At 37.3% G+C, this 19,440-nt stretch overlaps 1 long non-coding RNA gene across 5 annotated transcripts in view; it reads right to left on the bottom strand.

Moving 5' to 3' along the window:
- Positions 1 to 308: 308 nt before the first annotated feature.
- The window catches only part of LOC120913652, a 163,665-nt gene continuing 144,533 nt past the window's right edge, over positions 309 to 19,440 (bottom strand). For 2 of the 5 annotated variants that reach the window (XR_005743549.1, XR_005743548.1), the window contains one exon: positions 910 to 1,834. This is a non-coding gene — a long non-coding RNA (uncharacterized LOC120913652). Of the gene's footprint in view, positions 413 to 909; positions 1,835 to 19,440 lie in introns of those variants that run through there. The other 3 variants (XR_005743552.1, XR_005743551.1, XR_005743550.1) reach the window with 3 other exon arrangements.

Here is a 19,440-nt window from a genome sequence, read left to right on the forward strand (position 1 = left end):
AAAATATATGTAAGAAAAATACCAGTATTTTTTTCTTGCACATGACTGAATGTTGGAAGTCAGCAGAGCTTCACAACATTGACTAACCTTTGGAAAAATTTCCTTGAAAAGTGAACCATCTATTTGCCTTTAGTAAATCAACCCCACTGTGTGTATTATTTTAAGCAATCAGAACATTAAAACTATTTCACTCAGTGCTTCAGAATTGCTGATGTAATAAATATAAATGTCTCTAATGCACAATGGAGAAAACCACAAGTAATCTTTATTACACATGTTGTGGAGCAATCAAGAAAATGACACACGAGTTTTATGAACATGTTTATTATTACAGATTGTAATTAAGTGATGTCCCATAGCTCCAATATACCATTTAATGAGGTTCTTCAGAGCATAGGCTGTGGCACAAGGTCTGTCAAATGGATGATACAATAATTAATTTTATACATAATTTTTTTTTTTTTTAAATACTATGTTTGTTTGGATATGCTAATGTACTATGAAGCATTTGTGCTATATACAACATAAAACTACATTCATGTTGTTTTTATGTAGTTATCTCAGATGTTACATATATGTTATATGATATCTATGTCTCTCTCTCTCTCTCTCTTGCTTGTCCTGTTGCCAATAATATTAGTATTATCATGATCAAGAGTATCTATCTATCTATCTATCTATCTATCTATCTATCTATACTGTATGTGTCCGATTTTTTTATCTATGTATTTAGAACACCCAAGCAAACATAAATACAGCAAAAAGTAATAATCAGCAAAGCTTCAAAGAAATACCATGATGATTCACCAAATCTAAAATGATCTTATGAAGTTGTCTCATAATATATATATATATATATATATATATATATATATATATATATATATATATATATATATATATATTACTGTTCTACTGTTTTTCACTTTTGCCCTTAGAGGGCAATTAAGGAAACAAACGATTTGTAGAGATTAACTGACTGTGAGCTTTGCATACTAATATAATGGCATTTGGCTACAACTGGCGCACTTTCTAATTAATGGAGCTTCGCTCTTTCAGTCTGAAATGTCTGCTTTTCGAGGATTAGACCCCTGTGGATTAAAGTTTGCATGAAGCAGCAGCAAAGAAAAAAAGGCGTGATCCACATATCCCAAGTGCAGTGTAAGCTGAATACAGCTCCTTATTTACACTGGTGCTTTAGAACTGGATACAGAATTGACATTCACATTACAGAGAGGGAACAATAACAGAGATGGTGAGGACATCTCCCTCTCATCTACAGTGGGATTGTCAGAGGCTGCAAACCAAGACATGTAGCTGAACCCGGATAGCCCCATCAACATACTGCAGGTTGCATCTCTAGCTTTCTCTGTCGATTCTCTCTCTCTCTCTCCCCCTCTCCCTCTCTCAGCTTCCATCTCTTGCTTGCTTTTTGTCCCATTGTGCACAGCGTGTGTGTTGCTTGTGATGTGATTGCATATGCAAAATGTGAGTCAGGAGGTTGGGCTTACTATGCTTAGTGTGAGATGCTCTCTCTCTTTGCTGCTGATTCTAGGTTTTTAATGATGTGTTCATTTACACCTGAAAAAAAAAGAAAAGAAAATAGCGTAATAAAATGCCTATTAACAGTGCTGTCTGAGATTTCCTGTAGCAAGAGCAGTGTATCTGATTTAAACATGAACATTAGAAGAAGACAATATAGTTACAGACCTCTCTTTTACATATGGTAGTCAAGAAGTGGCAGATGGTTTTATAATAGCTGTAATCCATAAAGAGAAATGGCATTTTTCATAATTGCTATGATTCTTTTAAAGCACATTCCAGGGGGTAATAGCTGGAAAATAAAGGGTTAAAATAAAAATAAGGGAATAATTCAGGAATTACTTAGAATTAGATATGAAAAACAGTTCATTACAAAGCATTTCTTATTGTCTTAAAAGAAATAATGACTAATTGTTATCCTATATATTGAAATTAAATCCTTTACAATAATGTTTATGAGGTATCTTTATAAAGTATGAAGACAGAGGGTCAGTGGCTCTAAAGGAGTTCTCCAAACATAATGTCTTCTTTATTTTCTTTTTTTAGAAGATTCATGCTTCTAAGCCAAAAAATAATACAAAAACAATATATTTCTACTGGTGGCAAAACAAAACATGTAACAAAAAAAAAAAAAAACTTTTTTATACAGTCTTAGTTTTTTTGTGTGAATTTAACAAACCATCCCACTGTTATAGAAATAACTTTTACAAAAAAATTAAGATTGTAATTTTGACCTTGATGAAAATAAATTAGAGTGCAAAGTAATATATAAAAAAAGGATTAAATCGCATTTTGATTGCAGGATAAAAATGTTTATCTATATGGTAAACAGAGGACAATAAATATTACTATATACAAAATATCAGTGTAAATACTAGTGAACGTATGATTCTTTTCAATATTATTTAATTAAGAGTAAAAAGCTATAGGTATTAAAAAGTAGAAATTCTCTATGTTGAGTGAATTTTTTTATTTTGACATGTTGTTTGTTGTTTTACAAAATAATTAAAATTAGGTTAAAAAATCTGTAGCAATAAGGCTGGTTTACTAAAGTAGCTGAGAATGTTCACACAGTTAATTGTGTAATAATTACCTAACATTTTTAATCATGTGAAAAGCAAATATCTATTTTATCTGCATGTGATTGGACAAATAAAGTGAATAGTTGCACAATGTATTGTGTAAATATTCTCAATTCCTTTGGTAAATCGCAATAACTCTAAGTTGTATGAGGAACCTGTTTTTGGTTTAATAATTTGAAAGCAATTTTGTTATATTTTAGTAGTTAACACTGAATTTAATATTTGATTTATTTTAATAACCTTATGTCTCAAAATTTTAGTAACTGTTTTCAACAGGATTAACAAAAATGTTATGCATGAAGTCTCCTGCCTTTTTTTTTTCAAGGACATGTAGTATAACTTAGATCGTTGTGATATCTAAATGTAATGTGATTACATTATGCTATCTATCTATCTATCTATCTATCTATCTATCTATCTATCTATCTATCTATCTATCTCTTTCCACCTATCTTTCTCCGTAATAATTATATTAATTTAAAAATCTCATCTTAAAAGATGCATATAACATAAAAAATGTTTCAGACAACTTTTGTAGATGCATACAATTTCTGTGCCATCATTTCTACTATCTCCTTCCCAATCTGTTTGTTGAGTGTATATATTAAACATGTAAACCTGTATGGTTTAACTATGCCTTAATAGATGTGGCTGCCTGCTTCCAAGTGTGAGTTAGTTTAGGTATGTCACCTAGGACATATAGAAATTATAACTGTTCAAGAAGCACTCTTTGATTCTACACTACAATAAAGTAAATTTGGGTAGTTTTAATTAATTAGAGGATGGCTGTCTACAGCCACCAATCAGATTCAGACATTAAAGTGAAGGTTCACCCTAAAAACGATTTTTTAACACTAGAGGCAGCATAGTAAGGGCATATACTTTTGGCAAGTTTTTTTTTTTTCTCCGTACTTACCTTTATATTCTGATTTGGTCCAGGGCTTCCGCGTTCTGATGACTCCGGGACTGGGCATTCCTATCCCTGCCTCAGGCTTCCGATGCTTGCGGGACTGGGCATTCCTATCCTTTCGTTGGATAATTGACGGCTTGTGAAACAGGTGACCTGTCGAACAACGCGCGTCACCAGATTTCCGGAAATACCCGAGCTAAGAGTCGGCACTATACGGCGCGTGCGCCCGCCGTGTAGAGCTGACTGTGCAGGCGCTGTATAGTCCCAACTTGCAGCTCTGCTATTTCCCGACATCTGGTGACGTGTGTTGTGCGACAGGTTACCTGTTTCACAAGCCGTCAATCATCCAACGAAAGGAAAGGAACGCCCAGTCCTGCAGTCATCGGAATTAAATTAAATGAAATTTTTTTTGGGTGAACCCCCGCTTTAAATGCATGTCTGAATTGGATTGATGGTTGTGGAAAAATATCTCTAGTAGGTAGTACTGTCACTTTGAGGCCCTAAATAAAATCATTTTTTTTTACCAGAAAACTGGTTTAATTTAGAGCTTTAAGGTGACTACATGCGTGCTTTGTTATTTACAAGTGATAGCACCAATTTTAGCATAATTTATGGCAATCAAGTCATGTGTGGGTTAACTCTATTTATTTACATTGAACACAGATAACACTCATATATTTAAAATTCTAAAGCTGGCCATACATTTTAGTTAGTTATAGCCACAGATAAACCTATAATAAAGTTTACCTGTAGGTACAGTAAATATCTCCTAAATTTGCAATGTTAAGGAGATATCTACTTTAGTACCCCTGGTGACATCAGAGGCACATGCACACTGCACTCTCAATGGGCGGCATGCCCTCTATTGAGAAAGCTGTGCCACAGCCGTGACTCCTGCGCACAAGCAAGGGAGTGACATCACCATAGCTCAGTCATTCGAATGGCTGGAGCCCACAAACCCAGAAGGAGCACTTGGTGATGATGGAAGCCCTGACAGCGGTGACAGCACACCACTGCAAGGCTTAATTTTAAGGTAAGTCTTTCATAATGTGCTATTATGCTATGCGTACTAGCACATTATGCACATAACTTGCAGGGAGAAGGTTTTTTGGGGGGTTTGAATGAAAAAAATTACCTGATTTCCCAATCCACACATTTAAGTTGGATGGAGGAATCACTCCTGCTGAGCTATCAAAATACATTGAGTAGTGCTGCTGAATATAGCCTACTGATCATTTGGAAAAAACCCAATGGGCTGGTTGTACAGAAGTCGATTAGTAGATAGACTTCTATACAACCAACCTGCCCATACATGGATCAAAATTCATCTGGTACCTGCTAAACCAGCCACATTTTGATCCATGTATACCTAATAGGTAGCAGTCCCTTCTCTATATGTATGCAAAATCTGCTGTTAGCGATAGTCAGGGATAAATTCACAGGCTGGATTTGGGCAGAAGTATGTGTGGCCAGGCTTTAGAAGTGCAGATTTTTTTTTTTTTTAGAATGCACCTTCAGTTTGGAGGTACCTAGTTTTCAATAAAGGTTGACAATAATGCATCCATTCTGACACTCTCTCTGTTGAATCTTTGACTAAATAAAAAGTAAATAGATAAGTATAGAAATAGAGAGGACCACTGGTTATTTAAATATCTCACATGAAATTATTGCTAAGCCAAGTTGATCATACGAGGTGTGTCTAAAAAGATACGAGGTGTGTCTAAAAAGTTTGGTGAATGGTATTGGAAAATAAATAAAACAGAAGATACAAATTACCTTTATTGGCCTTCAAAATAATCACCATCCTTCACAACACATGTTTGGCAATGTTTATAAAGCTTCTGAAAACTGACAGCAAAGGCCTCTTTGGGAATCGATTGCAGAACTGCTGTCATACATTCTTGGATTGCTGCCATGTCCACAAAAGAAAGAAGGAAATTCAACATGGTTTTCACCTTGGACTTTTGCAGGCGACTCTTTTTGGGTCATGGAGAAGACGGTGAACGCCATTCCATCGCTTGCCACTTGGATCGAACTGGTAGCACCAGGTCTCATCCCCTGTGATGATGTTCCGCAGAAAGGATGGATTCTGGTCACATATTGTAATGAAATCTCCAGAGGTTTCCATCCGTTATGCTTTCTGATTGTCTGTCAGCTTGTGCAGAAACTCGCTCGATCATGTCTCGATCGTGTCTGGGGTTCTGCTTGTCGACAACCCACCCGAACGTGGCTCATTCTCATTTGAACCATTTTCATAAACACATTTTCTGCTCACGAGTTCTGTCCCGTACACTTGCACCAACATTTCATGCTTCTCTGTAACCGTTTTCTCCAATTTGTAGCAAAACTTGATGTTCACTCGTTGCTCCATACTGTGACCCTACCTCTCACATTGACTATGTTTGACTACCAACAGCAGGTTAACCTTAACGGTAATGTGTACTCAACACCAGGTGGCACTTCTCAACATGTCTCTGGATAGCCATGTGCATGCACACCTAGTCCATGTTGCCGTTGAGATATTAGACCATTCGCCAAACTTTTTAAGCACACCGGATTAAAAAATATAGATGGATTTTGATCCATTTTGGATCCTCCCACACCAAGGTCCCCATAGATATTTCATAAATTCTAATTTAAGGTGAACAGTGGCTTTCCACTACTAATTACATCATCAGCATATTAGCCTGCTATCTCAAGCCTTTCTCAAATTAATTTAAATCTGAACTCCGGCCTTACAATCATTCTTGGACAGTTGTACAGGCTCTTCTCCTTCACTGAAATTGCTTTTCTGATTTCACTGCAGAATGTACACAGTGTACATTAGAAGCTGAGATAAATCAGATAGGGCCTGCCTCATTTCTTGGCTGGAGGACATTCAACATCATCTAGCTATTTCCTCCCCTCCTCCTCTCTTGCCTCCCACTTTCATTTTTTGGATATTGGTCCTTTCAATCATGGTGGTTCGTCATCACATGCTGGCTTTACCTAGGGTAGTATGAATGCAAATAAAGCCTGCCTAGTAATGCCCACTTCTTTCAACTGACATTCACCCTCTTACCTCCCTGGCGGTAATCCCGAGTCTAGCTTGGGGTGGAAATCCAGTACCATTCAGTACCATTATCGGTATCCCCGAGCCTGACTCGGCATCGCATCGCAGTATCCAGGCAGAATTTACTTACCTTGTCCCCTGGATCCTGTGATGTCTTCCCGCTGTGTGATCGAGCTGTCTCCTCGCTCGAGTCACACAGTGCCCGTGTGCCATCAAGCTCTGTTCCCTGCGACGTTACAACACACGGGACGGAGATCGGTATACTGTAATCTTATAGAGTACTGTATAAAATAAATATACACCCCTTTGTCCCTAGTGGTCTGCCCAGTGACCTGCATGCACTTTTATATAATAAAGACTGTTCTTTCTGCTTGGAAACTGTAGATTGTCCATAGCAACCAAAAAGAAGCGATAATAAATTAGAATCACTTGCAGAATTGAGTGATAGTGATTTGTGGGGAAATTCGTCATCAAACACTGAAAGTAATAATTTTTATCATTATTATTTGTTATAATTATTTATAGTTATTTATTATATTATAATTTATGATTTTGTGTTTCAAACTTTACCATATCTGGGATGTCTACTAGACTCTTGTTTGGACAGATTTAAGTGAGTTATTCCTAAGATTTACAGGCCTACAATATGAAACGCCAAATTTTCATGCAAAACAATTGTACCGCTTTCAGCACCAAAAATCTGAAAGAATCATACCGCCAGGGAGGTTAAGGCATTTTGACATTTACATAACTCCTTGCAGGAGCCAACACACTACTTGCATCAGGCTTAAAGGGTAACTCCACTTTTCTGGGGGAAAAAAATAGCAAATAAAGAAAAAATAATATCGTGTGTACAATTGCGATACAGGTCATTTTGCAACTGACGTTATTAACAATTACCTTTCCTTTTCAATCTTCAGCTGCTGTAGTTTTCTATAAATGCAATGCAATAATGCTACATTGAGTTTGTTCTGTACACAGTGTGTACTGACCACTCCCCAGAAACATAATTTCCTGCTTGTGTGATTGATTCATCAATTTTCCCAGAAGTCTTGCCTCAGATTTCAGGCATCCTCTGCAACAAAAATATAATTTTTGGTGAGATATTTCCAATAGTAATACATCTAAAGGGACGTACGCCCAGCAGCTTTCCTCATTAGTGCTCTGCAGCTACCTTAGCTGACTGGTAATTATGAAACCACTCCCATTATTCCAACCCACAAACAACCATGGATTTATTCAGAATAACAAAAGGTAGGACACTGCAAAAAAGGTTGTCATAATCCTTGCAGTGCACATAGATCACCCAGGGGAGAATGTTTTTATCTCAACAAATGTAGAGTTACACTTTAAGGCTTTTGGGAGAAGCACTGTGATTTTTTCAGAAAACTATGTACAGCACCCTGCTGGCTCCTCCCACCAGCCATGATCTTCCTGCATTGTTTAGACAAGCACAGAGATTATGTCAATTGGTCTATAAAAGGTATAAAAACAGAAAGGTTTTAAGTATAATTAGCATGTTATTGATGGGGAAATAAGGAAAATTAGCAGTTTCAACTGCAGCTTTGATAGCACAAACACTGTTGACCACTTAAGGACTGCCTAACGCCGATATACGCTGGCAGAATGCGACCCGGTCCGAAGATCTGTGAACGGACCCGATCGCCGCCAGTGTCCCGCGATCGGTCACAGGAGCTAAAAAACGGGAAGAGGTGAGTGTAAACACACCTTCCCCGTTCTTCACTGTGGCAATGTCAGTGATCGTCTGTTCCCTGATATAGGGAACGACGATCACTGATGTCACACGTCCAGCCCCACCCCCCCTACAGTTAGAAACACACATGAGGTCACATTTAACCCCTTCAGCACCCCCTAGTGGTTAACTCCTAAACTGCAATTGGCATTTTCACAGTAATCAGTGCATTTTTATAGCACTTTTCGCTGTGAAAGTGACAATGGTCCCAAAAATGTGTCAAAATTATCCGATGTGTCTGCCATAATGTCGCAGTCATGAAAAAAATTGCTGATCGCCGCCATTAGTAGTAAAAAAAAAATATTAATAAAAATGCCATAAAACTATCCCATATTTTGTAAACGCTATAAATTGTGCGCAAACCAATTGATAAACGCTTATTGTGTTTTTTTTTTTACCAAAAATATGTAGAAGAATACGTATCGGCCAAAACTGAGAAACAATTATGTTTTTTTTATATCTTTTTTGGGGATATTTATTATAGCAAAAAGTTCTATTTTTGTTTATAGCGCAACAAATTAAAACCGCAGAGGTGATCAAATACCACCAAAAGAAAGCTCTATTTGTGGGGAAAAAAAAGGACACCAATTTTGTTTGGGTGCCACATCGTACGACCATGCAATTGTCAGTTAAAGCGACGCAGTGCCGAATCGCAAAAACTGGCCAGGTCCTTTACCTGCATAAAGGTCTGGGTCTTAAGTGATTAAAACCTGATATTTTTTAAAAATAAACGTTATTTTTACTGTTCTTACATTGAGGAGCCATACATTGAAGTTGATTTGCTAAAATTGGACAGTGTTTAATGTGGTGCAGCTCTGCATAGAAGCCAATCAGCTTCTAGTTTTTTTTTTTTTGTCAAAGCTTAAAGCAGGGTTCCAACCACAATTAGCATTTTTTAAATGTATGTCCTTTCATCATGCGTTTTTATAATATAAATCCGGTCACTTACTATTTTACAATCCGCCGCTGCTCTGCATTGTTATTCAAAAAAGATAGTTTATAAAACTATGTCCGCACCGTTGTCATTTATGCTTGTGGGCATTGTGAAGCCCACAAGCACTTACTTCCTGGAAGTCTTGGATGGGAGTTCTAATAGGGTAGCGCACTGCATCCTGGGAAATTATGACACAAATTTCCCAGGAGCATTAGCGTGCTGAGGAGCCTAGGGAGAGGATCTCAGAATCCTAGGTGATTCCGAAAGTAGATTTCGTGGGACCGCATAGCAACAGGCATTTCCAGGTGAGTAAAAAAATTATTATTATTTGTTTTCCTTTTTTAGGTCTAATGAGCACAATAATGAAAAAAAAAATTTGGGATGGAAACTCCACTTTAACTCAACAAGCTGAAGTAGGAAGCTGATTGGCTACCATGCACAGCTGCAACAGATTTGCCACTCTCCAGTTTTAGTAAATCAACCCCATTATCTCCTTAATAGAATATCATCGCCTACTTTTAATTTCCATTAGTTGTTACATTAATGCCAAATTGCTATTCTTTGTATTTAGTTTTGGTAACAAATATGTTTATCTCATACAGATATATAAAGTAAATGTTACCATATGACAGTTGACTGTAGTAAGTATCTTCTCCTCTCATTCCCTGTACTCTACTGGAAAACCATATTATTTTTTAGGTTTCATTTTCATTATGCAAGCTTTTTCCATGTAGCCTTTAACACGTTTCTCAAAGCATACATCAGGTTTGGATCAGACAGATTGGCATCAGAAATATTTTTAGATATGATCGTCTTCTATATACATACTGTATATTTCTGTGTGCCTATATATTTTACCTTCTCGTTGGCCAGAATGTAATGAAAAGTCAAGCATCTTACTTAAACTCCTGTGGTCCATGCTGTTTCAGGACTACAGACTACCATGCTAAGTGCAGCCTAAACATTTTCAATCACAAATCTCAGTGTGACTTCTAGCACTGAGATCCATCTGTAAGGGGAAAGGTTATATGTCATCTTTCACGTTGTTTTGCATGTGCAACCAGCCAAAACATACAAAACATTTTTCCAACATTTTTGTTGTGTTTGCAGCAAAGCTTTTGATTTTAAGATGCTTAGCCTACAGGCCATAACCTGTGCATAAATATTTTTTCTTTCTTCTGGATCATCTGTGGGACAGGGTTAGGGTTCTGAATATGCACATGTTCAATTTATTTGAGAATTCATTTATTTTTCTACTGGTTTAAGTGAATGGACTTGTGTTTTTTTTTCAATCTCACTATGTAACTAAATAGTTCACATGCAATTACTTAACAGAACAGATGTTAACCTGAAATACATTCATTTTGTATCTGAAGCGTTGTCATGTAAACTGTTGATAAATCTAATTTGTAACATCTCAAACCAAATATATATATATATATATATATATATATATATATATATATATTTAGCAAGCACTGCTGCCAAATGAATTTAGTTTTACCTGGATAGTGATTTGACTACTATTATAAAAAAAATGTAATCTCCATTCCAACTCTCTGAAGATCCGAAGATCCACCACTGTAAAGATTCTCTGTTCTCTGCCAGTCTCCTCCTATCTCTACACACACTGCCTGTGTCAGAGGTGCATTCAATGCGGGGGGTGGACTTCAAAAGCATGAATCTTTATAACTGGACTAGATGTGTATCTGAATGCTATAAGCCTCATCAAAATAGTCTTACCTTTGAATGTCTCTTAAGATTCTGGTTTTGTGTTAAGCATGTAATCATATATTTACATGGAGGCAGACATTTTTTCTTGTTACATATGCAATCTCTGCATTCTGTTAAATGGCTAATCCTAAAGTATATGTATTGCTACTACTTAAAAAAAAATTGTGGATAGAGTAGGGGAGGGAAAGAACCCTTGTCAAGTAGTGAAGCCTCATACACACGGCCGAGGAACTCGACGGGCGAAACACATTGTTTTGCTCGTCGAGTTCCTTGTTAGGCTGTCATGGATCTCGGCGAGCCAAATTTCTCCATTGCCGTCAAGGAAATAGAGAACATGCTCTCTTTTTGGCTCGACGAGATCCTCAACAGTTTCCTTGTGGAAAAGTGTACACACGACCAGTTTCCTCGGCAAAAAAAACCCCCCAGCAAGTCGTGTGTACGAGGCCTTATTGTTGTATGTGTTCCTGATAGGTAGAGACCTATATACCCTCTGTATTTGTTCTGGTTACCTTTGCAGTTGGAACAGTGAATTATCGGAAACCCACTATATTTCAGTTGTTGTTAGAATAAAAGGTGAGGATTTATTTTTATTTTTTTTGGGAATCCTTTTTCCCATCACTTTGTAGAAATATCCTCTTACTTCCTGATGCATTTCTGGGACACAGAATGCAAAAAAAATAAAAAATTAAAAACTAACAGGGCTTTTAACACTTCCCTACTCTATCCAAACAAAAAATAAATTTAACTGTACATATGCTTTGACTGCATCTGTCTTTCAATGCAAGTCCTTGGTGCAGAACTTGATTAAAAGCATCAAATCTCTGTTAGTATAAAGTTATCTACAGATATTATATGTTGATGAGACAAGCATGGGAAAACTGTTAATGGCATAGGTCTTTCCACAAAAATTCATGCTCAGATTGGACCAATAAGCAAGTTTAGAACTTTAGAGTAGGGAAATGCAACACTGTTGGACCCCTCTGCTGCTTGGTTTTGCTGGAGGAAGACAGTAGTGATTGGCTGAAAAGGTCAGTAATCAGGCCATTTGATTGATTATTCCCCATATAATCCTCAATCAGGGGATATCTGCTGAGGCTGGGCTCTGTATATGAACAAAAATGCCAAAGTTCATTTTATGCTCCATTTTACTATTTTCTGAGACTTTGGTCTACCATTTTACCTTACAACATGTATAAACAGAACATAAAAGTGGTCTTACTGAGAGAAATGAGGATTCAGGAAAAGCAAATGACCAAGTAGTGTTAAGGGTGATCTATAAATAGCTTTTGGTTAGCACACTATATCAATAAGTGGACGGATTGGCCCCTGCAAGGATCCCAAGAAATCAAAACAATAGATTGGCATTTAACCTATCCTAAATATCCATTTAATATGATTCTTGTAATGTATTAAATATATTTGGGCAAATTGTATTACCCTTCTGCAAGGTCATACTGGTATTTTATTATACTGGGTTCAGAGTAGCTAAAATATAATTTATGTGAATAATGTTTTTCAATTAATAAATCTTTAAATTGAAACTTTATCAGTGGTCTATAGTTGTTGCTCTGGAAAGCATAAAAGCATCTATTAATATGTATACTGAAAGTTTGTAACAGTTATTTCACTTACAGCACTGTTTTTTTTTCTGCGTTGTTTTATGTGACTTATACTTTGGTAGAAGTATTCTTAAGCACTGTGAAACAAGGAACAATTCTACCTCCTTCCCCTTCACCAATCACATAAAATAAATTTGTTGACAGTGAGCATGCTGATAGCTGAGTATTGTGGTGTGTACTTGCACTTGACTTGGCAGTTATTACTGAGAGGATGGGATTGAGAACACTGTGTATTTTCGTCAAATCCATGGTACTATTACATTAGCAGCAAACCATTTTTGTTGTGAAAGAAAAATATACTTTAACCACTTTATTTCTGCAGAAAAAGAGAGGGAGCTAGTGTAACAGATGTCAATGCATCTTTTTTTAATGACCTTTTCTACAAAATAAATTTGTGTGTTGGTTAACTAAGTATCGATAACTATTGCTCTATAGCCCTTATAGCATTACCCTGTGATAGAAGAGTCTTCCTAAATTATTTGGGTTTCCCTTAGGGGGCTAGGAGCTTTTCAATTAAACCTAAAGCACACTAATCAGTTGATTAGCTTCTAATAAAATAATTCTTATTTACTTCATATATATATATATATATATATATATATATATATATATATATATATATATATATATACTGTGTATATATATATATATATATATATATATATATATATATATACACACATACATCTTACCTTGTCCTCATTAAAGAGTATATTGACATTCAGGTGATGTTGTGGGATATTTAGTATCTAAAGTTTCTTCCACCATCATAAAAGCATAACAGTATGCACTTTGGTTTGCTTGATCAGAAACTGGTAAGTATTTATAATTTTGGTTTTAGAAGAAAACATAGATAATTCCCTGATGAAAAGGACCCAAGACAGGCAAATCAACTGTGCTAGTCACTTTTTCACTATTTTGACCCCAAAATCAAAACAAGTCTTTTTTTTCTTTTTTTTGTACTTAAGCATAAACACATCTTCCCTATTCGTATGTATTTATACCTCAAAAGTTGTGATATAAAATAATTCATTGTGACTTGTATTACTGTTGTAAGGCCACTAGACCAAAAGCTCTCCTGGCACAGCAAATAATGCGCGTATCTATATTTGCTGTGCAAAAAACGATATAATATGTAAATTCTAAATCAATTTGTTAACTAATGGGTTAAATTCATCCATGCATTTCATATGTGGTTTAAAGTTTTAGTAATTAAAAAAAAATGTTTTCTCTTACTGGCATATCAGAGGGTCAGCTTTAAGCTACGCCCCGCAAAAGGTTGGTCAGAGAATAAAAAACACATATGCCTATATCAAATTTATAGATATACTAAACTACTACTGCACTAGTAGTCTTCTAATCAAGGAGTTTTATTTTAAAATGTAGTATGTAGAGATTTTGCTGTGGGACCCTAGCCCTCTATTTAAGACTTGGAGAGCTATGGAGTAGATATATATTAATAAAAATAATACCTTTAATGAATACTTGTGTTGTGGGGTTCCTAAGTTAGCTCTATAAATACTAATCCATGTGAATTACACTGTTATGCTGCGTACACACGATCGGTTTGTCTAATGAAAACGGTCCGATGGACCGTTTTCATCTGACGAATCGATCGTTTGTGGGCCCCATCGTTTTTTTTTCCCATCTGTGAAAAAATTTAGAACCTGTTTTAAAATTATCTGATGGTAAAAAAAAACAATAGGAAAAAAACTATCGTCTGTGGGCAAGTCCATTGGTTAAAAATCCATGCATGCTCAGAATCAAGTCGACGCATGCTCGGAAGCATTGAACTTAATTTTTTCTCAGCACATCGTAGTGTTTTACGCGTTCTGACACAAACTGATTTTTAACTGATGGTGTGTAGGCAAGACTGATGAAAGTCAGCTTCATCGGATATCTGATGAAAAAATCCATCGGTCCGTGTGTACGTGGCATTAAGGTTCCAAAATAATATAAAAGGTTCAATAATAATTTGAAACCACTGCATCCCTTTCAGCAGAGTATTTTAGTGGGGTGGAGGATGAATTCAGCATGTGTGCACTCCCCAGTATCTCACAGCTGCACATGGCCAAGCACTTTCAGGACAAAGTGATCAAAAACAAGACAGATTTCCCTGGATGATACCTATGTTTTTTTTCCCCCTTGATATAAGACTCAGGCCCCGTACACACGACAGAGGAACTCGACGTGCTTGGCACGTCGAGTTCCTCGTCGAGTTTTGGGATGAAGCCGCCGAGGAGCTCGGCGGGCCAGCTTCTCCCATAGAAGAACGAGGACAACGAGAAAATAGAGAACATGTTCTCTATTTTCTCGTCGAGTTCCTCGGCGGCTCCATCGAGCCAAAAGTGTACACACGACAGAGATTCTCGGCAGAATCCGGGTTTTGACCGAGTTTCTCGGCGAATTCTGCCGAGAAACTCTGTCGTGTGTACGAGGCCTCAGGCCTCGTACACACGACCGAGGAACTCGTCGGAAAAGACACATCGTTTTCCTCGACAAGTTCCTTGTTAGGCTTGTCGAGGAACTCGACAAGCTTTCTTTGAGTACACACGGTCAAATCTCCTCGTTCTCAAATGCGGTGACGTACAACACATACAATGGCAGGGGAAGTTCGATTCCACTGGCACAACCCTTGGGACTGCTTTTGCTAATCTCATGTTACTGCATGTTAAGTTAAAGTTTAGTAAGAGACGATTTGCACTTTTCAGACTGTTACAGCGTGACGAATGTGCTATCTCCATTACAAACGCTACGAAGGTGCGCTCCCGTCTCATACTTTATTCTGAGCATGCGCGGGTTTCTTAGCATACACAAAAACTTGTTTCTCATTGAAAACCAGCTCGACAAGGAACACGACGAGGAAATTGAGACTCCCGTTGAGGAAAAAGAGAACTTGTTCTCTTTTTTTCTCGTCGAGTTCCTCGACAGTTTCCTTGATGAAAAACATACACGTGACCATTTTCCTCGGCAAAAAAGCTCTGCCACCAAGTTTCTTGATGGATTCTGTCAAGAAAAACAGTCATGTGTATGAGGCCATGGGTCAAAACATGCATGTTCACTTGAGGAAAAAATGCATGTACATGTTATGTCTTTTGTTTTTCTCTTGGTATTTATTTATTTTATTTTATTTTGTTCCTTTATTACTTTTTAGCTTGATCTGCTTCCTTCTTTTCATCCTCCCCCTCTCCCTTTTCCCTCCTCCCAACCCTTCACCTACCCTGGTCCATCCTGGTCCTCCTAAACAAGTTTTACAACTGGAATCATAGCTCTTGATTGGTAATAAACAGGTAAATGAATGTATATCAATATGTATATTTGTTGTTGGTTGTGCCAATACGCTTTGATTGCCAATTCCCAGTCTGTAATTTTTGCCCTCGTGCCAGTTTGGGCTTTCTGTTTTCTGTTCTTTGTAAGCTTGTAAAAATCAAAATAAAGACTACTTAAAAAAAATGCATATACTGTACAATAATATTTTAGGAACTGGATCATGCATGCACGGTTACATGATTAGCCACCATCAACCCATAGATATGTCGGAAACAATAACTATAAATAATGATGCATACAGATTCATCTTAGAGGTTTCAAAATAATATGCAACCACTACATCCCTAGCAGCAGAGTTTTTTTTAATGCATTAATCAACAGAAGCAGGAAAAAGTTACAGCTAAATAAAATACTTTTTATTGGCTACTTCAGTATATAAAACGTGTCTTTTTTCAAAGCTGTTCGAGTCTTTTCTTCCTGCCTTGCAATATCCTACTGCTGTCTTTCACACGCAAGTTTGGCCACAAAGTCTTCTCGACGTGTTACTTTCTTTTAAGTTTAAAAGGTAGGTGGGGTAGATCAATGATGAGAAGAAAAAACCATGATAAGAATTTGTGGATTCTGAGTCATATTTATCATCTGTTGTTTCAGCTACTTGCTCTGAAATATTTATTTTTATCATTATGATTAACATAATATAATGTAGTACTCCAATGACAGCACTTAAAAGGTTAAATATTCTTGAAAGACTAAAATCAAACGTTCTTCAGAAGAAGGAATAAAGTTTAACATTTCAAAAGCTTTCAGATAAGCCTTTGAGTCTTCAAAACTGCATAGGGTACTGCATATTGAAATTTAGAGAGAATATGTAAGTTGTCTCCACCTTCCTTCCCTAAAAAAGTGTATTGCAGTCTATAAACAGGGAGAAGCATGTGCCACGCTAATTAAACATCTAAATCCTCTAGTCTTTCATGCACGATAAAATAAAGTTTGTCAGCAGATGTCAACTAAACAAATAGTGGTATTCTTTTTGATTTATATTGAACTTAATAAATGACTTTTTTTTAAATCAAATAAAGAAATAATATCTGTGTTTATTAAAGAGGTTGGAGTAAAAATATAACTACTTAAAAAAAAATGGGTTATCTTTAAGCTTTTGATGTAACTTTCATTTTTTAGTTTTGCATGTTAGTGGCTTATGTTTTCATTATTCGGTAAAATATATGACAATCTTTAACTTTTTCTTCTATATATGTCAAGCATACAGTCAGTATCCCTTTTTGAATCTTTGCTGAAATAGAGGATAAGCAACACTAAGAGCCATATTTATAAAGTAATGAATCTGGTGAATAGTGTTGGGTCGAACATCCCCCACCAGTCAGGTTAGTGCCAGAACTCTCGAACATCACAAAAGTTCGGACCCAAACTCCAAACCCTATTAAAGTCTGTCTATGGGACCCAAACTTGAAAAATAAAAATAAATCAATTTTGAAAGCTCATGTTCAAGTTATTGACCATAAAAAGAGTATGGGGGCCTAGGTACTGCCCTGAAGGACATGTATTAATGCAAAATAACCACTTCAGCCCTGGACCATTTGGCTGGCCAAAGACCAGAGCACTTTTTTTTTTTTGCGCTATTTTTCGACCATTCACATTTGTACAGCGATCCCTGATTACTGTGTAACTGTGACTAGGGGTTAACCAGTAGGGGCGGGAAAGGGGTTAAGTGTGTCCTAGGGATGTGTTCCAACGGTTGGGGGGATGGGCTACGTGTGACACGACACTGATCACCGCTCCCGATCATAGGGAGTGATGATCAGTATCCTGTCACTAGGCAGAACGGGGAAATTATTGTTTACATTAGCATTTCCCGTTTCTTCCTCTATGTGAGACGATCGCGGGACTCCCGACGGACATCGAGTCCGCGGGACCCGCGGTCAGACTCACGGAGCTCATGGCATCCACAACCCCGGGCTTTAAAGGCAGTCGATCTGCCCAGCCATGCCATTCTGCTGACGTATATAGTCATGCAGCGGTCGGCAAGGGGTTAAAAAATGTTTTTACAGGAGCAGTGATTTTAATGATGCTTAACGTGAAACAATAAAAATAAAAAAAATAAATTGAAATCTAGTGCCTTGGGGAGGGGGGTGGTGGATCCCCTTAGTCTCCCTGTAAAGTGGCACATCTGTACCATGATGCTGCAGAAAAACTTAAATTTATAATATAATACCATTGCCTGCAATACAAAAATGTTTAAAAAAATGGCGTGGGGGCCCCCCAATCCATACCAGACCCTTTAGGTCTGGTATAGATTTTAAGGGGAACCCCATGCCAATGAATTTTTTTTAAATGGCGTGGGGTCCCCCCCAAATTCGTAGCAGACCCTTATCCAAGTGTGCAGCCCAGCACATCTGGTGTTTGTCGAAGGGGCGAACAGGCGATGTTCGGGCCAAACTTTTGCTCGGCTGGAACTGTTTTCCCAACTCTACTGGTGAATCTTCCAGGTGCATGTGTTTCAATGACAGTGATTAATTAATTGCCAGTGAATATTTGACAAAAGTCAGATTTGATTCATTATAAATATGCCTCTAACAGTCTATTATTTTTTGTCATTCTGAGCAAACCGATGGACTTGAATCGAGGAAGAGGTGCAGTAAAGCATGTAAAAAGTAAACATAGCTCCCTCCAGGTGCATGTATTAAGGGGAAAAAAACAAGACTATAAAGCCAAAGACATGCTGGTAATTGGAAACAGGTTCTAGTATTTATGTAAAAACACACACAAGAGGGTGCAAACATCTAGTGCATTTCCACTATAACTATTTATTAAAAACACAACAGAATCATACTCACAAATGCAGATAAAATCAGGCTTAACAAAAACACAGTTCCAACGTGTGGGATGGGTATTCCCATCCAATGTCACACGGTGGAGGAGCTAACACATTTCAGGGACAGGCTCCCATCCTCAGAGCTAACTCAACCATGCAGTGAGCCACTATTTGAGTGTCCGCACATCCAAGACCCACTCCACTCAACGAACTCAAGAATGGCGTTATCTCTGACTATTGACAGCCCCCTCAATGACAAAAAAAAACGAATAAACAACAAACAAAAAAAAACGCAAGGGACATAAATACAATAAACAAGAGTGAGCCTGTCTTCAGATCCATTGTTTCACTGAAAGCCCACATAACACACCCATATGCATGCAAACAATGCATGATCCTCCTAGCACATTATTGTTAGTGGGCAAATGCCCCGGCTCAAACTGATGGTAAAAGAGCAAATCTGTTACAATACTAAATGCTGGCATCCACAGTAGCTCATCTGAAACTGAAGGTGTCATCCCACGGCCCAAATCCAGTGACACAGTCGGGGATGAGTGGCTGGAATGCACACTTCATACCGTGGAACATGAAGGCAGAACTGTGGGCTGGAAATGTATCATAACAAGGCGGGGCTAACAGTAAGTAACCCTGTCACTAAACAAAATATATGCTTATGGCTAGGCACACACTACTAGACCACACACCACCCAGCAC

This window comes from Rana temporaria, chromosome 9 (assembly GCF_905171775.1).
Source record: "Rana temporaria chromosome 9, aRanTem1.1, whole genome shotgun sequence".
Lineage (NCBI taxonomy): Eukaryota > Metazoa > Chordata > Amphibia > Anura > Ranidae > Rana > Rana temporaria.